Source organism: Stigmatopora argus, unplaced genomic scaffold, assembly GCF_051989625.1.
Source record: "Stigmatopora argus isolate UIUO_Sarg unplaced genomic scaffold, RoL_Sarg_1.0 HiC_scaffold_28, whole genome shotgun sequence".
Classification (NCBI taxonomy): domain Eukaryota; kingdom Metazoa; phylum Chordata; class Actinopteri; order Syngnathiformes; family Syngnathidae; genus Stigmatopora; species Stigmatopora argus.
In genome coordinates, this window is record NW_027520042.1 from 982,267 (window position 1) to 1,006,607 (window position 24,341).

Below are 24,341 nucleotides of genomic sequence, written 5' to 3' on the forward strand. Positions count from 1 at the left end.
TGAGCGGTTCTGGTTGGTCCATTTACCCAGAAATGTTGTCTTATTTGTGGGTAGATGTATAATTCACAATTTTGTGTAAAATTAGTCTTCCAGGGAGGTTCTGGGGTGATGTTAGGCCAGAATAAGTGCCCAAATTGGGGTAAATTGCGTCAAAAATAGTGGTTGTCTTGGAACTGGTCTTGGGTGGTTCTGGTTGGTCCATTTACCTTGAAATTTTGTCTTATATGAGGGTAGACGTATATTGACCATTCTGTATAAAATAATCTTCCAGGGTGGTTGTGAAGTAAAGTTATGCCACAAACAGTGTGCCTAATATGGGCACTTTTATGACAACGAGTGCTTGTATTGGAACTGGTCCTGGGTGGTTCTGGTTTGTCCATTTACCCAGAAATTTTGTATCATATGAGGGGAGATGTTTATTGACAATTTTCTATAAAATAATCTTCCAGGGAGGTTCTGGGAGGATGTTAGGCAAGAATAAGTGCCCAAAATGGGGTAAATTTCGTTCAAAAGAGTGGTTGCATTGTAACTGGTCCTGGGTGGTTCTGGTTAGTCCATTTACCCTGAAATTTTGTCTCCTATGAGGGGTGATGTATATTGACAATTCTGTATAAAATAATCTTCCAGGGTGGTTGTGAAGTAAAGTTATGCCACAATCAATGTACCTAATATGGGCACTTTTATGACAACGAGTGCTTGTATTGGAACTGGTCCTGGGTGGTTCTGGTTGGTGCATTTACCCAGAAATTGTGTCTCTTTTGTGGGTAGATGTATAATTCACCATTTTGTGTAAAATTAGTCTTCCAGGGAGGTTCTGGGGGGATGTTAAGCCAGAAATAGTGCCCAAATTGGGGTAAATTTCGTTAAAAATAATGGTTGCATTGTAACTGGTCCTGGGTGGTTCTGGTTGGTCCATTTACCCTGAAATTTTGTCTGATATGAGGGTAGACGTATATTGACCATTTTGTATAAAATAATCTTCCAGGGTGGTTGTGAAGTAAAGTTATGCCACAATCAGTGTGCCAAATATGGGCACTTTTATGACAACGAGTGCTTGTATTGGAACTGGTCCTGAGCGGTTCTGGTTGGTCCATTTACCCAGAAATTGTGTCTCATTTGTGGGTAGATGTATAATTCACAATTTTGTGTAAAATTAGTCTTCCAGGGAGGTTCTGGGGTGATGTTAGGCCAGAATAAGTGCCCAAATTGGGGTAAATTGCGTCAAAAATAGTGGTTGTCTTGGAACTTGTCTTGGGTGGTTCTGGTTGGTCCATTTACCCAGAAATTTTGTCTCATATGAGGGTAGATGTATATTGACCATTTTGTATAAAATAATCTTCCAGGGTGGTTGTGAAGTAAAGTTATGCTACAATCTGTGTGCCTAATATGGGCACTTTTATGACAACGAGTGCTTGTATTGGAACTGGTCCTGGGTGGTTCTGGTTGGTCCATTTACCCAGAAATTTTGTATCATATGAGGGTAGATGTTTATTGACCATTTTCTATAAAATAATCTTCCAGGGAGGTTCTGGGGGGATGTTAGGCAAGAAAAAGTGCCCAAAAAGTGGTAATTTTTGTTCAAAATAGTGGTTGCATTGGAACTGGTCCTGGGTGGTTCTGGTTGGTCCATTTACCCTGAAATTGTGTCTCATATGTGGGTAGATGTATATTGACCATTTTGTATAAAATAATCTTCCAAGGATGTTGTGAAGTAAAGTTATGCCACAATCAATGTACCTAGTATGGGCACTTTTATGACAACGAGTGCTTGTATTGGAAGTGGTCCTGGGTGGTTCTGGTTGGTCCATTTACCCGGGAATTGTGTCTCATTTATGGGTAGATGTATAATTCACATTTTTGTATAAAATTAGACTTCCAGGGATGTTCTGGAGGGATGTTAGGCCGGAATAAGTGCCCAAAATGGGGTAAATTTCGTTAAAAATAGTGGTTGCATTGGAACTGGTCTTGGGTGGTTCTGGTTGGTCCATTTACCCAGAAATTTTGTCTCATATGAGGGTAGATGTATATTGACCATTTTGTATAAAATAATCTTCCAGGGAGGTTGTGAAGTAAAGTTATGCCACAATCAGTGTGCCTGATATGGGCACTTTTATGACAACGAGTGCTTGTATTGGAACTGGTCCTGAGCGGTTCTGGTTGGTCCATTTACCCAGAAATTGTGTCTCATTTGTGGGTAGATGTATAATTCACCATTTTGTATAAAATTAGACTTCCAGGGATGTTCTGGGGGGATGTTAGGCCAGAATAAATGACCAAAATGGGGTAAATTTCGTCAAAAATAGTGGTTGTCTTGGAACTGGTCTTGGGTGGTTCTGGTTGGTCCATTTACCCTGAAATTGTGTTTCATATGAGGGTAGATGTATATTGACCAATTTGTATAAAATAATTTTCCAGGGAGGTTGTGAAGTAAAGTTATGCCACAATCAATGTACCTAATATGGGCACTTTTATGACAACGAGTGCTTGTATTGGAACTGGTCCTGAGTGGTTCTGGTTGGTCCATTTACCCGGGACTTGTGTCTCATTTGTGGGTAGATGTATAATTCACAATTTTGTATAAAATTAGTCTTCCAGGGAGATTCTGGGGGGATGTTAGGCAATAAATAGTGCCCAAATTGGGGTAAATTGCGTCAAAAATAGTGGTTGCATTGGAACTGGTCCTGGATGGTTCTGGTTGGTCCATTTACCCTGAAATTTTGTCTCATATGAGGGTAGACGTATATTGACCATTTTTTTATAAAATAATCTTCCAGGGTGGTTGTGAAGTAAAGTTATGCCACAATCAGTGTGCCTAATATGGGCACTTTTATGACAACGAGTGCTTGTATTGGAACTGGTCCTGAGCGGTTCTGGTTTGTCCATTTACCCAGAAATTGTGTGTCATTTGTGGGTAGATGTATAATTCACAATTATGTGTAAAATTAGTCTTCCAGGGAGGTTCTGGGGTGATGTTAGGCCAGAATAAGTGCCCAAATTGGGGTAAATTGCATCAAAAATAGTGGTTGTCTTGGAACTGGTCTTGGGTGGTTCTGGTTGGTCCATTTACCTTGAAATTTTGTCTTATATGAGGGTAGACGTATATTGACCATTCTGTATAAAATAATCTTCCAGGGTGGTTGTGAAGTAAAGTTATGCCACAAACAGTGTGCCTAATATGGGCACTTTTATGACAACGAGTGCTTGTATTGGAATTGGTCCTGGGTGGTTCTGGTTGGTCCATTTACCCAGAAATTTTGTATCATATGAGGGTAGATGTTTATTGACCATTTTCTATAAAATAATCTTCCAGGGAGGTTCTGGGGGGATGTTAGGCAAGAATAAGTGCCCAAAATGGGGTAAATTTCGTTAAAAAGAGTGGTTGCATTTTAACTGGTCCTGGGTGGTTCTGGTTGGTCCATTTACCCTGAAATTTTGTCTCATATGAGGGGAGATGTATATTGACAATTCTGTATAAAATAATCTTCCAGGGTGGTTGTGAAGTAAAGTTATGCCACAATCAATGTACCTAATATGGGCACTTTTATGACAACGAGTGCTTGTATTGGAACTGGTCCTGGGTGGTTCTGGTTGGTGCATTTACCCAGAAATTGTGCCTCATTTGTGGGTAGATGTATAATTCACCATTTTGTGTAAAATTAGTCTTCCAGGGAGGTTCTGGGGGGATGTTAGGCAAGAAATAGTGCCCAAAATGGGGTAAATTTCGTTCAAAAGAGTGGTTGCATTGTAACTGGTCCTGGGTGGTTCTGTTTGGTCCATTTACCCGGGAATTGTGTCTCATTTGTGGGTAGATGTATAATTCACATTTTTGTATAAAATTAGACTTCCAGGGATGTTCTGGGGGGATGTTAAGCCAGAAATAGTGCCCAAATTGGGGTAAATTTCGTTAAAAATAGTGGTTGTCTCGGAACTGGTCTTGGGTGGTTCTGGTTGGTCCATTTACCCTGAAATTGTGTCTCATATGAGGGAAGATGTATATTGACCGTTTTGTATAAAATAATCTTTCAGGGAGGATGTGAAGTAAAGTTATGCCACAATCAATGTACCTAATATGGGCACTTTTATGACAACGAGTGCTTGTATTGGAACTGGTCCTGAGTGGTTCTTGTTGGTCCATTTACCCGGGACTTGTGTCATATTTGTGGGTAGATGTATAATTCACATTTTTGTATAAAATTAGACTTCCAGGGATGTTCTGGAGGGATGTTAGGCCAGAATAAGTGCCCAAAGTGGGGTAAATTTCGTTAAAAATAGTGGTTGCATTGGAACTGGTCTTGGGTGGTTCTGGTTGGTCCATTTACCCAGAAATTTTGTCTCATATGAGGGTAGATGTATATTGACAATTCTGTATAAAATAATCTTCCAGGGTGGTTGTGAAGTAAAGTTATGCCACAATCAATGTACCTAATATGGGCACTTTTATGACAACGAGTGCTTGTATTGGAACTGGTCCTGGGTGGTTCTGGTTGGTGCATTTACCCAGAAAATGTGCCTCATTTGTGGGTAGATGTATAATTCACCATTTTGTGTAAAATTAGACTTCCAGGGATGTTCTGGGGGGATGGTAGGCAAGAAATAGTTCCCAAAAAGGGGTAATTTTCGTTAAAAATAGTGGTTGCATTGGAACTGGTCCTGGGTGGTTCTGGTTGGTCCATTTACCCTGAAATTGTGTCTCATATGTGGGTAGATGTATATTGACCATTTGGTATAAAATAATCTTCCAGGGAGGTTGTGAAGTAAAGTTATGCCACAATCAGTGTGCCTGATATGGGCACTTTTATGACAACGAGTGCTTGTATTGGAACTGGTCCTGAGTGGTTCTGGTTGGTCCATTTACCCGGGACTTGTGTCATATTTGTGGGTAGATGTATAATTCACATTTTTGTATAAAATTAGACTTCCAGGGATGTTCTGGGGGGATGTTAGGCAAGAAATAGTGCCCAAAAAGGGGTAATTTTCACTAAAAATAGTGGTTGCATTGGAACTGGTCCTGGGTGGTTCTGGTTGGTGCATTTACCCAGAAATTGTGCCTCATTTGTGGGTAGATGTATAATTCACCATTTTGTGTAAAATTAGTCTTCCAGGGAGGTTCTGGGGTGATGTTAGGCCAGAATAAGTGCCCAAATTGGGGTAAATTGCGTCAAAAATAGTGGTTGTCTTGGAACTTGTCTTGGGTGGTTCTGGTTGGTCCATTTACCCAGAAATTTTGTCTCATATGAGGGTAGATGTATATTGACCATTTTGTATAAAATAATCTTCCAGGGTGGTTGTGAAGTAAAGTTATGCTACAATCTGTGTGCCTAATATGGGCACTTTTATGACAACGAGTGCTTGTATTGGAACTGGTCCTGGGTGGTTCTGGTTGGTCCATTTACCCAGAAATTTTGTATCATATGAGGGTAGATGTTTATTGACCATTTTCTATAAAATAATCTTCCAGGGAGGTTCTGGGGGGATGTTAGGCAAGAAAAAGTGCCCAAAAAGTGGTAATTTTTGTTCAAAATAGTGGTTGCATTGGAACTGGTCCTGGGTGGTTCTGGTTGGTCCATTTACCCTGAAATTGTGTCTCATATGTGGGTAGATGTATATTGACCATTTTGTATAAAATAATCTTCCAAGGATGTTGTGAAGTAAAGTTATGCCACAATCAATGTACCTAGTATGGGCACTTTTATGACAACGAGTGCTTGTATTGGAAGTGGTCCTGGGTGGTTCTGGTTGGTCCATTTACCCGGGAATTGTGTCTCATTTATGGGTAGATGTATAATTCACATTTTTGTATAAAATTAGACTTCCAGGGATGTTCTGGAGGGATGTTAGGCCGGAATAAGTGCCCAAAATGGGGTAAATTTCGTTAAAAATAGTGGTTGCATTGGAACTGGTCTTGGGTGGTTCTGGTTGGTCCATTTACCCAGAAATTTTGTCTCATATGAGGGTAGATGTATATTGACCATTTTGTATAAAATAATCTTCCAGGGAGGTTGTGAAGTAAAGTTATGCCACAATCAGTGTGCCTGATATGGGCACTTTTATGACAACGAGTGCTTGTATTGGAACTGGTCCTGAGCGGTTCTGGTTGGTCCATTTACCCAGAAATTGTGTCTCATTTGTGGGTAGATGTATAATTCACCATTTTGTATAAAATTAGACTTCCAGGGATGTTCTGGGGGGATGTTAGGCCAGAATAAATGACCAAAATGGGGTAAATTTCGTCAAAAATAGTGGTTGTCTTGGAACTGGTCTTGGGTGGTTCTGGTTGGTCCATTTACCCTGAAATTGTGTCTCATATGAGGGTAGATGTATATTGACCAATTTGTATAAAATAATTTTCCAGGGAGGTTGTGAAGTAAAGTTATGCCACAATCAATGTACCTAATATGGGCACTTTTATGACAACGAGTGCTTGTATTGGAACTGGTCCTGAGTGGTTCTGGTTGGTCCATTTACCCGGGACTTGTGTCTCATTTGTGGGTAGATGTATAATTCACAATTTTGTATAAAATTAGTCTTCCAGGGAGATTCTGGGGGGATGTTAGGCAATAAATAGTGCCCAAATTGGGGTAAATTGCGTCAAAAATAGTGGTTGCATTGGAACTGGTCCTGGATGGTTCTGGTTGGTCCATTTACCCTGAAATTTTGTCTCATATGAGGGTAGACGTATATTGACCATTTTTTTATAAAATAATCTTCCAGGGTGGTTGTGAAGTAAAGTTATGCCACAATCAGTGTGCCTAATATGGGCACTTTTATGACAACGAGTGCTTGTATTGGAACTGGTCCTGAGCGGTTCTGGTTTGTCCATTTACCCAGAAATTGTGTGTCATTTGTGGGTAGATGTATAATTCACAATTATGTGTAAAATTAGTCTTCCAGGGAGGTTCTGGGGTGATGTTAGGCCAGAATAAGTGCCCAAATTGGGGTAAATTGCATCAAAAATAGTGGTTGTCTTGGAACTGGTCTTGGGTGGTTCTGGTTGGTCCATTTACCTTGAAATTTTGTCTTATATGAGGGTAGACGTATATTGACCATTCTGTATAAAATAATCTTCCAGGGTGGTTGTGAAGTAAAGTTATGCCACAAACAGTGTGCCTAATATGGGCACTTTTATGACAACGAGTGCTTGTATTGGAATTGGTCCTGGGTGGTTCTGGTTGGTCCATTTACCCAGAAATTTTGTATCATATGAGGGTAGATGTTTATTGACCATTTTCTATAAAATAATCTTCCAGGGAGGTTCTGGGGGGATGTTAGGCAAGAATAAGTGCCCAAAATGGGGTAAATTTCGTTAAAAAGAGTGGTTGCATTTTAACTGGTCCTGGGTGGTTCTGGTTGGTCCATTTACCCTGAAATTTTGTCTCATATGAGGGGAGATGTATATTGACAATTCTGTATAAAATAATCTTCCAGGGTGGTTGTGAAGTAAAGTTATGCCACAATCAATGTACCTAATATGGGCACTTTTATGACAACGAGTGCTTGTATTGGAACTGGTCCTGGGTGGTTCTGGTTGGTGCATTTACCCAGAAATTGTGCCTCATTTGTGGGTAGATGTATAATTCACCATTTTGTGTAAAATTAGTCTTCCAGGGAGGTTCTGGGGGGATGTTAGGCAAGAAATAGTGCCCAAAATGGGGTAAATTTCGTTCAAAAGAGTGGTTGCATTGTAACTGGTCCTGGGTGGTTCTGTTTGGTCCATTTACCCGGGAATTGTGTCTCATTTGTGGGTAGATGTATAATTCACATTTTTGTATAAAATTAGACTTCCAGGGATGTTCTGGGGGGATGTTAAGCCAGAAATAGTGCCCAAATTGGGGTAAATTTCGTTAAAAATAGTGGTTGTCTCGGAACTGGTCTTGGGTGGTTCTGGTTGGTCCATTTACCCTGAAATTGTGTCTCATATGAGGGAAGATGTATATTGACCGTTTTGTATAAAATAATCTTTCAGGGAGGATGTGAAGTAAAGTTATGCCACAATCAATGTACCTAATATGGGCACTTTTATGACAACGAGTGCTTGTATTGGAACTGGTCCTGAGTGGTTCTTGTTGGTCCATTTACCCGGGACTTGTGTCATATTTGTGGGTAGATGTATAATTCACATTTTTGTATAAAATTAGACTTCCAGGGATGTTCTGGAGGGATGTTAGGCCAGAATAAGTGCCCAAAGTGGGGTAAATTTCGTTAAAAATAGTGGTTGCATTGGAACTGGTCTTGGGTGGTTCTGGTTGGTCCATTTACCCAGAAATTTTGTCTCATATGAGGGTAGATGTATATTGACAATTCTGTATAAAATAATCTTCCAGGGTGGTTGTGAAGTAAAGTTATGCCACAATCAATGTACCTAATATGGGCACTTTTATGACAACGAGTGCTTGTATTGGAACTGGTCCTGGGTGGTTCTGGTTGGTGCATTTACCCAGAAAATGTGCCTCATTTGTGGGTAGATGTATAATTCACCATTTTGTGTAAAATTAGACTTCCAGGGATGTTCTGGGGGGATGGTAGGCAAGAAATAGTTCCCAAAAAGGGGTAATTTTCGTTAAAAATAGTGGTTGCATTGGAACTGGTCCTGGGTGGTTCTGGTTGGTCCATTTACCCTGAAATTGTGTCTCATATGTGGGTAGATGTATATTGACCATTTGGTATAAAATAATCTTCCAGGGAGGTTGTGAAGTAAAGTTATGCCACAATCAGTGTGCCTGATATGGGCACTTTTATGACAACGAGTGCTTGTATTGGAACTGGTCCTGAGTGGTTCTGGTTGGTCCATTTACCCGGGACTTGTGTCATATTTGTGGGTAGATGTATAATTCACATTTTTGTATAAAATTAGACTTCCAGGGATGTTCTGGGGGGATGTTAGGCAAGAAATAGTGCCCAAAAAGGGGTAATTTTCACTAAAAATAGTGGTTGCATTGGAACTGGTCCTGGGTGGTTCTGGTTGGTGCATTTACCCAGAAATTGTGCCTCATTTGTGGGTAGATGTATAATTCACCATTTTGTGTAAAATTAGTCTTCCAGGGAGGTTCTGGGGTGATGTTAGGCCAGAATAAGTGCCCAAATTGGGGTAAATTGCGTCAAAAATAGTGGTTGTCTTGGAACTTGTCTTGGGTGGTTCTGGTTGGTCCATTTACCCAGAAATTTTGTCTCATATGAGGGTAGATGTATATTGACCATTTTGTATAAAATAATCTTCCAGGGTGGTTGTGAAGTAAAGTTATGCTACAATCTGTGTGCCTAATATGGGCACTCTTATTGAAAAGAGTGCTTGTATTGGAACTGGTCCTGAGTGGTTCTGGTTGGTCCATTTACCCGGGAATTGTGTCTCATTTGTGGGTAGATGTATAATTCACATTTTTGTATAAAATTAGACTTCCAGGGATGTTCTGGGGGGATGGTAGGCAAGAAATAGTTCCCAAAAAGGGGTAATTTTCGTTAAAAATAGTGGTTGCATTGGAACTGGTCCTGGGTGGTTCTGGTTGGTCCATTTACCCTGAAATTGTGTCTCATTTGTGGGTAGATGTATATTGACCATTTGGTATAAAATAATCTTCCAGGGAGGTTGTGAAGTAAAGTTATGCCACAATCAGTGTGCCTGATATGGGCACTTTTATGACAACGAGTGCTTGTATTGGAACTGGTCCTGAGTGGTTCTGGTTGGTCCATTTACCCGGGACTTGTGTCATATTTGTGGGTAGATGTATAATTCACATTTTTGTATAAAATTAGACTTCCAGGGATGTTCTGGGGGGATGTTAGGCAAGAAATAGTGCCCAAAAAGGGGTAATTTTCGTTAAAAATAGTGGTTGCATTGGAACTGGTCTTGGGTGGTTCTGGTTGGTCCATTTACCCAGAAATTTTGTCTCATATGAGGGTAGATGTATATTGACCATTTTGTATAAAATAATCTTCCAGGGAGGTTGTGAAGTAAAGTTATGCCACAATCAGTGTGCCTGATATGGGCACTTTTATGACAACGAGTGCTTGTATTGGAACTGGTCCTGAGCGGTTCTGGTTGGTCCATTTACCCAGAAATTGTGTCTCATTTGTGGGTAGATGTATAATTCACCATTTTGTATAAAATTAGACTTCCAGGGATGTTCTGGGGGGATGTTAGGCCAGAATAAGTGACCAAAATGGGGTAAATTTCGTCAAAAATAGTGGTTGTCTTGGAACTGGTCTTGGGTGGTTCTGGTTGGTCCATTTACCCTGAAATTGTGTCTCATATGAGGGTAGATGTATATTGACCAATTTGTATAAAATAATTTTCCAGGGAGGTTGTGAAGTAAAGTTATGCCACAATCAATGTACCTAATATGGGCACTTTTATGACAACGAGTGCTTGTATTGGAACTGGTCCTGAGTGGTTCTGGTTGGTCCATTTACCCGGGACTTGTGTTTCATTTGTGGGTAGATGTATAATTCACAATTTTGTATAAAATTAGTCTTCCAGGGAGATTCTGGGGGGATGTTAGGCCAGAATAAGTGACCAAAATGGGGTAAATTTCGTCAAAAATAGTGGTTGTCTTGGAACTGGTCTTGGGTGGTTCTGGTTGGTCCATTTACCCTGAAATTGTGTCTCATATGAGGGTAGATGTATATTGACCAATTTGTATAAAATAATTTTCCAGGGAGGTTGTGAAGTAAAGTTATGCCACAATCAGTGTGCCTAATATGGGCACTTTTATGACAACGAGTGCTTGTATTGGAACTGGTCCTGAGCGGTTCTGGTTGGTCCATTTACCCAGAAATGTTGTCTTATTTGTGGGTAGATGTATAATTCACAATTTTGTGTAAAATTAGTCTTCCAGGGAGGTTCTGGGGTGATGTTAGGCCAGAATAAGTGCCCAAATTGGGGTAAATTGCGTCAAAAATAGTGGTTGTCTTGGAACTGGTCTTGGGTGGTTCTGGTTGGTCCATTTACCTTGAAATTTTGTCTTATATGAGGGTAGACGTATATTGACCATTCTGTATAAAATAATCTTCCAGGGTGGTTGTGAAGTAAAGTTATGCCACAAACAGTGTGCCTAATATGGGCACTTTTATGACAACGAGTGCTTGTATTGGAACTGGTCCTGGGTGGTTCTGGTTTGTCCATTTACCCAGAAATTTTGTATCATATGAGGGGAGATGTTTATTGACAATTTTCTATAAAATAATCTTCCAGGGAGGTTCTGGGAGGATGTTAGGCAAGAATAAGTGCCCAAAATGGGGTAAATTTCGTTCAAAAGAGTGGTTGCATTGTAACTGGTCCTGGGTGGTTCTGGTTAGTCCATTTACCCTGAAATTTTGTCTCCTATGAGGGGTGATGTATATTGACAATTCTGTATAAAATAATCTTCCAGGGTGGTTGTGAAGTAAAGTTATGCCACAATCAATGTACCTAATATGGGCACTTTTATGACAACGAGTGCTTGTATTGGAACTGGTCCTGGGTGGTTCTGGTTGGTGCATTTACCCAGAAATTGTGTCTCTTTTGTGGGTAGATGTATAATTCACCATTTTGTGTAAAATTAGTCTTCCAGGGAGGTTCTGGGGGGATGTTAAGCCAGAAATAGTGCCCAAATTGGGGTAAATTTCGTTAAAAATAATGGTTGCATTGTAACTGGTCCTGGGTGGTTCTGGTTGGTCCATTTACCCTGAAATTTTGTCTGATATGAGGGTAGACGTATATTGACCATTTTGTATAAAATAATCTTCCAGGGTGGTTGTGAAGTAAAGTTATGCCACAATCAGTGTGCCAAATATGGGCACTTTTATGACAACGAGTGCTTGTATTGGAACTGGTCCTGAGCGGTTCTGGTTGGTCCATTTACCCAGAAATTGTGTCTCATTTGTGGGTAGATGTATAATTCACAATTTTGTGTAAAATTAGTCTTCCAGGGAGGTTCTGGGGTGATGTTAGGCCAGAATAAGTGCCCAAATTGGGGTAAATTGCGTCAAAAATAGTGGTTGTCTTGGAACTTGTCTTGGGTGGTTCTGGTTGGTCCATTTACCCAGAAATTTTGTCTCATATGAGGGTAGATGTATATTGACCATTTTGTATAAAATAATCTTCTAGGGTGGTTGTGAAGTAAAGTTATGCCACAATCAGTGTGCCAAATATGGGCACTTTTATGACAACGAGTGCTTGTATTGGAACTGGTCCTGAGCGGTTCTGGTTGGTCCATTTACCCAGAAATTGTGTCTCATTTGTGGGTAGATGTATAATTCACAATTTTGTATAAAATTAGACTTCCAGGGATGTTCTGGGGGGATGGTAGGCAAGAAATAGTTCCCAAAAAGGGGTAATTTTCGTTAAAAATAGTGGTTGCATTGGAACTGGTCCTGGGTGGTTCTGGTTGGTCCATTTACCCTGAAATTGTGTCTCATTTGTGGGTAGATGTATATTGACCATTTGGTATAAAATAATCTTCCAGGGAGGTTGTGAAGTAAAGTTATGCCACAATCAGTGTGCCTGATATGGGCACTTTTATGACAACGAGTGCTTGTATTGGAACTGGTCCTGAGTGGTTCTGGTTGGTCCATTTACCCGGGACTTGTGTCATATTTGTGGGTAGATGTATAATTCACATTTTTGTATAAAATTAGACTTCCAGGGATGTTCTGGGGGGATGTTAGGCAAGAAATAGTGCCCAAAAAGGGGTAATTTTCGTTAAAAATAGTGGTTGCATTGGAACTGGTCTTGGGTGGTTCTGGTTGGTCCATTTACCCAGAAATTTTGTCTCATATGAGGGTAGATGTATATTGACCATTTTGTATAAAATGATCTTCCAGGGTGGTTGTGAAGTAAAGTTATGCTACAATCTGTGTGCCTAATATGGGCACTCTTATTGAAAAGAGTGCTTGTATTGGAACTGGTCCTGAGTGGTTCTGGTTGGTCCATTTACCCGGCAATTGTGTCTCATTTGTGGGTAGATGTATAATTCACATTTTTGTATAAAATTAGACTTCCAGGGATGTTCTGGGGGGATGTTAGGCAAGAAATAGTGCCCAAAAAGGGGTAATTTTCGTTAAAAATAGTGGTTGCATTGGAACTGGTCCTGGGTGGTTCTGGTTGGTCCATTCACCCTGAAATTGTGTCTCATATGTGGGTAGATGTATATTGACCATTTTGTATAAAATAATCTTCCAAGGATGTTGTGAAGTAAAGTTATGCCACAATCAATGTGCCTGATATGGGCACTTTTATGACAACGAGTGCTTGTATTGGAACTGGTCCTGAGCGGTTCTGGTTGGTCCATTTACCCAGAAAATGTGTCTCATTTGTGGGTAGATGTATAATTCACCAATTTGTATAAAATTAGACTTCCAGGGATGTTCTGGGGGGATGTTAGGCCAGAATAAGTGACCAAAATGGGGTAAATTTCGTCAAAAATAGTGGTTGTCTTGGAACTGGTCTTGGGTGGTTCTGGTTGGTCCATTTACCCTGAAATTGTGTCTCATATGAGGGTAGATGTATATTGACCAATTTGTATAAAATAATCTTCCAGGGTGGTTGTGAAGTAAAGTTATGCCACAATCAATGTACCTAATATGGGCACTTTTATGACAATGAGTGCTTGTATTGGAAGTGGTCCTGGGTGGTTCTGGTTGGTCTATTTACCCAGAAATTTTGTCTTATTTGTGGGTAGATGTATAATTCACAATTATGTGTAAAATTAGTCTTCCAGGGAAGTTCTGGGGTGATGTTAGGCCAGAATAAGTGCCCAAATTGGGGTAAATTGCGTCAAAAATAGTGGTTGTCTTGGAACTGGTCTTGGGTGGTTCTGGTTGGTCCATTTACCTTGAAATTTTGTCTTATATGAGGGTAGACGTATATTGACCATTCTGAATAAAATAATCTTCCAGGGTGGTTGTGAAGTAAAGTTATGCCACAAACAGTGTGCCTAAAATGGGCACTTTTATGACAACAAGTGCTTGTATTGGAACTGGTCCTGGGTGGTTCTGGTTGGTCCATTTAACCAGAAATTTTGTATCATATGAGGGTAGATGTTTATTGACCATTTTCTATAAAATAATCTTCCAGGGAGGTTCTGGGGGGATGTTAGGCAAGAATAAGTGCCCAAAATGGGGTAAATTTCGTTCAAAAGAGTGGTTGCATTGTAACTGGTCCTGGGTGGTTCTGTTTGGTCCATTTACCCGGGAATTGTGTCTCATTTGTGGGTAGATGTATAATTCACATTTTTGTATAAAATTAGACTTCCAGGGATGTTCTGGGGGGATGTTAGGCAAGAAATAGTGCCCAAATTGGGATAAATTGCGTCAAAAATAGTGGTTGCATTGGAACTGGTCCTGGATGGTTCTGGTTGGTTCATTTACCCTGAAATTTTGTCTCATATGAGGGTAGACGTATATTGACCATTTTGTATAAAATAATCTTCCAGGGTGGTTGTGAAGTAAAGTTATGCCACAATCAGTGTGCCTAATATGGGCACTTTTATGACGAGTGCTTGTATTGGAACTGGTCCTGAGCGGTTCTGGTGGGTCCATTTACCCAGAAATTTTGTCTCATATGAGGGTAGATGTATAATTCACAATTTTGTATAAAATTAGTCTTCCAGGGATGTTCTGGGGGGATGTTAGGCCAGAATAAGTGACCAAAATGGGGTAAATTTCGTCAAAAATAGTGGTTGTCTTGGAACTGGTCTTGGGTGGTTCTGGTTGGTCCATTTACCCTGAAATTGTGTCTCATATGAGGGTAGATGTATATTGACCATTTTGTATAAAATAATCTTCCAGGGTGGTTGTGAAGTAAAGTTATGCCACAATCAATGTACCTAATATGGGCACTTTTATGACAACGAGTGCTTGTATTGGAACTGGTCTTGGGTGGTTCTGGTTGGTCCATTTACCCAGGAATTGTGTCTCATTTGTGGGTAGATGTATAAATCACCATTTTGTATAAAATTAGTCTTCCAGGGAGGTTCTGGGGGATTTTAGGTAAGAAATAGTGCCCAAATTGGGGTAAATTGCGTCAAAAATAGTGGTTGTCTTGGAACTTGTCTTGGGTGGTTCTGGTTGGTCCATTTACCCTGAAATTTTGTCTCATATGAGGGTAGATGTATATTGACTAATTTGTATAAAATAATCTTCCAGGGAGGTTGTGAAGTAAAGTTTAGCTACAATCAATGTGCCTAATATGGGCAATTTTATGACAACGAGTGCTTGTATTGGAACTGGTCCTGAGCGGTTCTGGTGTGTCCATTTACCCAGAAATTGTGTCCTATTTGTGGGTAGATGTATAATTCACAATTTTGTGTAAAATTAGTCTTCCAGGGAGGTTCTGGGGGATGTTAGGCAAGAAATAGTGCCCAAATTGGGGTAATTTTCGTTAAAAAGAGTGGTTGCATTGGAACTGGTCTTGGGTGGTTCTGCTTGGTCCATTTACCCAGAAATTTTGTCTCTTATGAGGGTAGATGTATATTGACCATTCTGTATAAAATAATTTTCCAGGGTGGTTGTGAAGTAAAGTTATGCCACAATCAGTGTGCCTAATATGGGCACTTTTATGACAACGAGTGCTTGTATTGGAACTGGTCCTGAGCGGTTCTGGTTGGTCCATTTACCCGGGAATTGTGTCTCTTTTGTGGGTAGATGTATAATTAACCATTTTGTATAAAATTAGTCTTCCAGGGAGGTTCTGGGGGGATGTTAAGCCATAAATAGTGCCCAAATTGGGGTAAATTGCGTTAAAAATAGTGGTTGCATTGTAACTGGTCTTGGGTGGTTCTGGTTTATCCATTTACCCTGAAATTTTGTCTCATATGAGGGTAGATGTATATTGACCATTTTGTATAAAATAATCTTCCAGGGTGGTTGTGAAGTAAAGTTATTCCACAATCAATGTACCTAATATGGGCACTTTTATGACAACGAGTGCTTGTATTGGAACTGGTCCTGAGCGGTTCTGGTTGGTCCATTTACCCAGGAATTGTGTCTCATTTGTGGGTAGATGTATAATCGACAATTTTGTATAAAATTAGTCTTCCAGGGAGGTTCTGGGGGGATGTTAGGCAAGAAATAGTGTCCAAATTGGGGTAATTTTCGTTAAAAATAGTGGTTGCATTGGAACTGGTCTTGGGTGGTTCTGGTTGGTCCATTTACCCTGAAATTTTGTCTCATATGAGGGTAGATGTATATTGACCATTTTGTATAAAATAATCTTCCAGGGTGGTTGTGAAGTAAAGTTATGCCACAATCAATGTACCTAATATGGGCACTTTTATGACAACGAGTGCTTGTATTGGAACTGGTCTTGGGTGGTTCTGGTTGGTCCATTTACCCAGGAATTGTGTCTCATTTGTGGGTAGATGTATAAATCACCATTTTGTATAAAATTAGTCTTCCAGGGAGGTTCTGGGGGATGTTAGGCAAGAAATAGTGCCCAAATTGGGGTAAATTGCGTCAAAAATAGTGGTTGTCTTGGAACTTGTCTTGGGTGGTTCTGGTTGGTCCATTTACCCTGAAATTTTGTCTCATATGAGGGTAGATATATATTGACTAATTTGTATAAAATAATCTTCCAGGGAGGTTGTGAAGTAAAGTTTAGCTACATTCAATGTACCTAATATGGGCACTTTTATGACAACGAGTGCTTGTATTGGAACTGGTCTTGGGTGGTTCTGGTTGGTCCATTTACCCAGGAATTGTGTCTCATTTGTGGGTAGATGTATAATTCACCATTTTGTATAAAATTAGTCTTCCAGGGAGGTTCTGGGGGGATGTTAGGCAAGAAATAGTGCCCAAATTGGGGTAAATTGCGTCAAAAATAGTGGTTGTCTTGGAACTTGTCTTGGGTGGTTCTGGTTGGTCCATTTACCCTGAAATTTTGTCTCATATGAGTGTAGATGTATATTGACTAATTTGTATAAAATAATCTTCCAGGGAGGTTGTGAAGTAAAGTTTAGCTACAATCAATGTACCTAATATGGGCACTTTTATGACAACAAGTGCTTGTATTGGAACTGGTCCTGAGCGGTTCTGGTTGGTCCATTTACCCAGGAATGGTGTCTCATTTGTGGGTAGATGTATAATTCACAATTTTGTATAAAATTAGTCTTCCAGGGATGTTCTGGGGGGATGTTAAGCCATAAATAGTGTCCAAATTGGGGTAAATTGCGTTAAAAATAGTGGTTGCATTGGAACTGGTCTTGGGTGGTTCTGGTTGGTCCATTTACCCTGAAATTTTGTCTCATATGAGGGTAGATGTATATTGACCATTTTGTATAAAATAATCTTCCAGGGTGGTTGTGAAGTAAAGTTATTCCACAGTCAATGTACCTAATATGGGCACTTTTATGACAACGAGTGCTTGTATTGGAACTGGTCCTGAGCGGTTCTGGTTGGTCCATTTACCCAGGAATGGTGTCTCTTTTGTGGGTAGATGTATAATTGACAATTTTGCATAAAATTAGTCTTCCAGGGAGGTTCTGGGGGGATGTTAAGCCATAAATAGTGCCCAAATTGGGGTAAATTGCGTTAAAAATAGTGGTTGCATTGTAACTGGTCTTGGGTGGTTCTGGTTGATCCATTTACCCTGAAATTTTGTCTCATATGAGGGTAGATGTATATTGACCATTTTGTATAAAATAATCTTCCAGGGTGGTTGTGAAGTAAAGTTATGCCACAATCAATATACCTAATATGGGCACTTTTATGACAACGAGTGCTTGTATTGGAACTGGTCTTGGGTGGTTCTGGTTGGTCCATTTACCCAGGAATTGTGTCTTATTTGTGGGTAGCTGTATAATTCACCATTTTGTATAAAATCTTTCTTCCAGGGAGGTTCTGGGGGGATGTTAGGCAAGAAATAGTGCCCAAATTGGGGTAAATTGCGTCAAAAATAGTGGTTGTCTTGGAACTTGTCTTGGGTCATTCTGGTTGGTCAATTTACCCTGAAATTTTGTCTCATATGAGGGTAGATGTATATTGACTAATTTGTATAAAATAATCTTCCAGGGAGGTTGTGAAGTAAAGTTTAGCTACAATCAATGTACCTAATATGGGCACTTTTATGACAACGAGTGCTTGTATTGGAACTGGTCCTGAGCGGTTCTGGTTGGTCCATTTACCCAGGAATGGTGTCTCATTTGTGGGTAGATGTATAATTCACAATTTTGTATAAAATTAGTCTTCAGGGATGTTCTGGGGGGATGTTAAGCCATAAATAGTGTCCAAATTGGGGTAAATTGCGTTAAAAATAGTGGTTGCATTGGAACTGGTTTTGGGTGGTTCTGGTTGGTCTATTTACCCTGAAATTTTGTCTCATATGAGGGTAGATGTATATTGAACATTCTGTATAAAATAATCTTCCAGGGTGGTTGTGAAGTAAAGTTATCCCACAATCAGTGTGCCTAATATGGGCACTTTTATGACAACGAGTGCTTGTATTGGAACTGGTCCTGAGTGGTTCTGGTTGGTCTATTCACCCAGGAAATGTGTCTCATTTGTGGGTAGATGTATAATTCACAATTTGGTATAAAATTAGTCTTCCAGGGAGGTTCTGGGGGGATGTTAGGCAAGAATAAGTGCCCAAAATTGGGTAATTTTCGTTAAAAATAGTGGTTGCATTGGAACTGGTCTTGGGTGGTTCTGGTTGGTCCATTTACCCAGAAATTGTGTCTCATATGAGGGGAGATGTATATTGAACATTCTGTATAAAATAATCTTCCAGGGTGGTTGTGAAGTAAAGTTATGCCACAATCAATGTACCTAATATGGGCACTTTTATGACAACGAGTGCTTGTATTGGAACTGGTCCTGAGCGGTTCTGGTGTGTCCATTTACCCAGAAATTGTGTCTTATTTGTGGGTAGATGTTTAATTCACAATTTTGTGTAAAATTAGTCTTCCAGTGAGTTTCTGGGGGGATGTTAGGCAAGAAATAGTGCCCAAATTGGGGTAATTTTCGTTAAAAAGAGTGGTTGCATTGGAACTGGTCTTGGGTGGTTCTGGTTGGTCCATTTACCCAGAAATTTTGTCTCATATGAGGGTAGATGTATATTGAACATTCTGTATAAAATAATCTTCCAGGGTGGTTGTGAAGTAAAGTTATGCCACAATCAGTGTGCCTAATATGGGCACTTTTATGACAACGAGTGCTTGTATTGGAACTGGTCCTGAGTGGTTCTGGTTGGTCTATTCACCCAGGAATTGTGTCTCATTTGTGGGTAGATGTATAATTCACAATTTTGTATAAAATTAGTCTTCCAGGGATGTTCTGGGGGGATGTTAAGCCATAAATAGTGTCCAAATTGGGGTAAATTGCGTTAAAAATAGTGGTTGCATTGGAACTGGTCTTGGGTGGTTCTGGTTGGTCCATTTACCCTGAAATTTTGTCTCATATGAGGGTAGATGTATATTGACCATTCTGTATAAAATAATCTTCCAGGGTGGTTGTGAAGTAAAGTTATGCCACAATCAATGTGCCTAATATGGGCACTTTTATGACAACGAGTGCTTGTATTGGAACTGGTCCTGAGCGGTTCTGGTTGGTCCATTTACCCAGGAATGGTGTCTCATTTGTGGGTAGATGTATAATTGACAATTTTTTATAAAATTAGTCTTCCAGGGAGGTTCTGGGGGGATGTTAGGCAAGAAATAGTGTCCAAATTGGGGTAATTTTCGTTAAAAATAGTGGTTGCATTGGAACTGGTCTTGGGTGGTTCTGGTTGGTCCATTTACCCTGAAATTTTGTCTCATATGAGGGTAGATGTATATTGAACATTCTGTATAAAATAATCTTCCAGGGTGGTTGTGAAGTAAAGTTTTGCCACAATCAGTGTGCCTAATATGGGCACTTTTATGACAACGAGTGCTTGTATTGGAACTGGTCCTGGGTGGTTCTGGTTGGTCCATTTACCCTGAAATTGTGTCTCATATGAGGGTAGATGTTTATTGACCATTTTGTATAAAATAATCTTCCAGGGAGGTTCTGGGGGGATGTTAGGCCAGAAATAGTGTCCAAATTGGGGTAATTTTCGTTAAAAATAGTGGTTGCATTGGAACTGGTCTTGGGTGGTTCTGGTTGGTCCATTCACCCTGAATTTTTGTCTCATATGAGGGTAGATGTATATTGACCATTCTGTATAAAATAATCTTCCAGGGTAGTTGTGAAGTAAAGTTATGCCACAATCAATGTACCTAATATGGGCACTTTTATGACAACGAATGCTTGTATTGGAACTGGTCCTGATTGGTTCTGGTTGGTCCATTTACCCAGGAATGGTGTCTTATTTGTGGGTAGATGTATAATTCACAATTTTTTGTAAAATTAGTCTTCCAGGGAGGTTCTGGGGGGATGTTAGGCAAGAAATAGTGCCCAAATTGGGGTAAATTGCGTTAAAAATAGTGGTTGTCTTGGAACTGGTCTTGGGTGGTTCTGGTTGGTCCATTTACCATGAATTTTTGTCTCATATGAGGGTAGATGTATATTGACCATTTTCTATAAAATAATCTTCCAGGGAGGTTCTGGGTGGATGTTAGGCAAGAATAAGTGCCCAAATTGGGGTAAATTGCGTCAAAAATAGTGGTTGCATTATAACCGGTCTTGGGTGGTTCTGGTTGGTCCATTTACCCTGAAATTTTGTCTCATATGAGGGGAGATGTATATTGACCATAATGTATAAAATAATCTTCCAGGGTGGTTGTGAAGTAAAGTTATGCCACAATCAATGTACCTAATATGGGCACTTTTATGACAACGAGTGCTTGTGTTGGAACTGGTCCTGAGTGGTTCTGGTTGGTCCATTTACCCTGAAATTGTGTCTCATTTGAGGGGAGATGTATATTGACCATTTTCTATAAAATAATCTTCCAGGGAGGTTCTGGGTGGATGTTAGGCAAGAATAAGTGCCCAAATTGGGGTAAATTGCGTCAAAAATAGTGATGGTCTTGGAACTTGTCTTGGGTGGTTCTGGTTGGTCCATTTACCCTGAAATTTTGTCTCATATGAGGGGAGATGTATATTGACCATAATGTATAAAATAATCTTCCAGGGTGGTTGTGAAGTAAAGTTATGCCACAATCAATGTGCCTAATATGGGCACTTTTATGACAACGAGTGCTTGTGTTGGAACTGGTCCTGAGTGGTTCTGGTTGGTCCATTTACCCTGAAATTGTGTCTCATATGAGGGGAGATGTATATTGACCATTTTCTATAAAATAATCTTCCAGGGAGGTTCTGGGTGGATGTTAGGCAAGAATAAGTGCCCAAATTGGGGTAAATTGCGTCAAAAATAGTGGTTGTCTTGGAACTTGTCTTGGGTGGTTCTGGTTGTTCCATTTACCCTGAAATTGTGTCTCATATGAGGGGAGATGTATATTGACCACAATGTATAAAATAATCTTCCAGGGTAGTTGTGAAGTAAAGTTATGCCACAATCAATGTACCTAATATGGGCACTTTTATGACAACGAGTGCTTGTATTGGAACTGGTCCTGAGCGGTTCTGGTTGGTCCATTTACCCAGGAATGGTGTCTGATTTGTGGGTAGATGTATAATTCACAATTTTGCGTAAAATTAGTCTTCCAGGGAGGTTCTGGGGGGATGTTAGGCAAGAAATAGTGCCCAAATTGGGGTAAATTGCGTTAAAAATAGTGGTTGTCTTGGAACTGGTCTTGGGTGGTTCTGGTTGGTCCATTTACCCTGAATTTTTGTCTCATATGAGGGTAGATGTATATTGACCATTCTGTATAAAATAATCTTCCAGGGTAGTTGTGAAGTAAAGTTATGCCACAATCAATGTGCCTAATATGGGCACTTTTATGACAACGAGTGCTTGTGTTGGAACTGGTCCTGAGTGGTTCTGGTTGGTCCATTTACCCTGAAATTGTGTCTCATATGAGGGGAGATGTATATTGACTATTTTCTATAAAATAATCTTCCAGGGAGGTTCTGGGTGGATGCTAGGCAAGAATAAGTGCCCAAATTGGGGTAAATTGCGTCAAAAATAGTGGTTGTCTTGGAACTTGTCTTGGGTGGTTCTGGTTGGTCCATTTACCCTGAAATTGTGTCTCATATGAGGGGACATGTATATTGACCATTTTGTATAAAATAATCTTCCAGGGTGGTTGTGAAGTAAAGTTATGCCACAATCAATGTGCCTAATATGGGCACTTTTATGACAACGAGTGCTTGTATTGGAACTAGTCCTGGGTGGTTCTGGTTGGTCCATTTACCCAGGAATGGTATCTCATTTGTGGGTAGATGTATAATTCACCATTTTGTGTAAAATTAGTCTTCCAGGTCCGTCCTGGGGTGATGTTTAGCCAGAAATAGTGTCCCAATTACGGGCACTTGTATTAGAGCAGTGCAGGTCGGTTCGGGGGTCAATTTCACCCCGGAAAAGCTTCCCAAAAAACGGTCACTTGTATAACAAACGAGGATATAACTGATAAGTTACACTTTACCCTTTAGTTTGAGCTCAACTACCCGTGAAATGACTCTCTTGTGCTGGAACGGTATTTTGACGTAATACCTCCGTTTGTCCGCGAGACGGCAGAAATGAGTCCGGCCAACCGGGAAAAAATGTCAAAAATGGTCGAAAATGGTTAAAATCAACCCAGAAATAGTGCATCGAAAGCCCGCAGAAAGTTTTGAAAAAGATCGGTAAATTTTGGAAAATGTCAAAAATGGTCGAAAATGTTTAAAATCAACCCAGGAATAGTGCATCGAAAGCCCGCAGAAAGTTTTGAAAAAGATCGGTAAATTTGGGAAAATGTTAAAAATGGTCGAAAATGGTTAAAATCAACCCAGAAATAGTGCATCGAAAGCCCGCAGAAAGTTTTGAAAAAGATCGGTAAATTTGGGAAAATGTCAAAAATGGTCGAAAATGTTTAAAATCAACCCAGGAATAGTGCATCGAAAGCCCGCAGAAAGTTTTGAAAAAGATCGGTAAATTTGGGAAAATGTTAAAAATGGTCGAAAATGTTTAAAATCAACCCAGGAATAGTGCATCGAAAGCCCGCAGAAAGTTTTGGAAAAGATCTTTAAATTTGGGAAAATGTCAAAAAACGGTCGAAAATGTTTAAAATCAACCCAGGAATAGTGCATCAAAAGCCCGCAGAAAGTTTTGGAAAAGATCGGTAAATTTAAGCGTATTTTTTCTAAGTGTGAAGGGACTTAGAAAAATCCATATCCGCTCATGTGTCACTATTCTCGGACATGCACTGTGAAAAACACCGTTGATGTGTGTGGAGCTCGCAAATTAAGCGGATTTTTTCTAAGTGTGAAGGGACTTAGAAAAATTTCTGGAGCTCAGAAATTCAGCGGGGCATCAGCCGACCCAATCCGCTCACGGTGCACTATTCTCGGATCGACTCGGGGCGAACCCCCGCCGATTTTAAAAGTGCTGAAACTCGAAAAATATACGGAGCTCGACGATGAAACCTGGTATCTGTCGATAATATCCGCCCACGAAGCACTGTTCCCGGGGAGAAATCCCTCCGATGCCCGTGAAGACCGGTGGGATATAATTTGCCTACTCGTGCAAAATCCGGTGGTCTGCAGAAACCCTTCGGCAAGTATATAGGGAGAGGAAATGTTTGAAAGTGAGCTCCAGGCTGCGAACCGACCCTGACCTCTCCCGGGGTCCAGGTGGATCACCTAATGTTCGGACAACGTTGGCAAAGTGTTGGGATGTCCGAGGGTGGTTCTCCTGATTTTTTACGAATTTTTTTGTAAGTCCTGCGGGACTTAGAAATTTTTTCTGAAAATTTAAGCAGATTTTTTCTAAGTGTGAAGGGGCTTAGAAAAATCCATATCCGCTCATGTGTCACTATTCTCGGACATGCACTGTGAAAAAGACCGTTGATGTGTGTGGTGCTCACACTTTGAAAAATTTCTGGAGCTCGAAATTTCAGCGGGGCGTCAGCCAACCCGTATCCGCCCATGGAGCACTATTCTCGGATAGGCTTGAGGGAAAACCCCGCCGATTTTTGTGGTGCTCAAAAATCAAAAATTTCATGGAGCTCAGAAATTCAGCGGGGCATCAGCCAGCTCAATCCGCTCATGTGTCACTATCTTCGGACATGCACTGTGAAAAACACCGTTGATGTGTGTGGAGCTCGGACTTTGAAAAATTTCTGGAGGTCAGAAATTCAGCGGGGCATCAGCCAGCTCAATCCGCTCATGTGTCACTATCTTCGGACATGCACTGTGAAAAACACCGTTGATGTGTGTGGAGCTCGGACTTAGAAAAATTTCTGGAGGTCAGAAATTCAGCGGGGCATCAGCCAGCTCAATCCGCTCATGTGTCACTATCCTCGGACATGCACTGTGAAAAACACCGTTGATGTGTGTGGAGCTCGGACTTAGAAAAA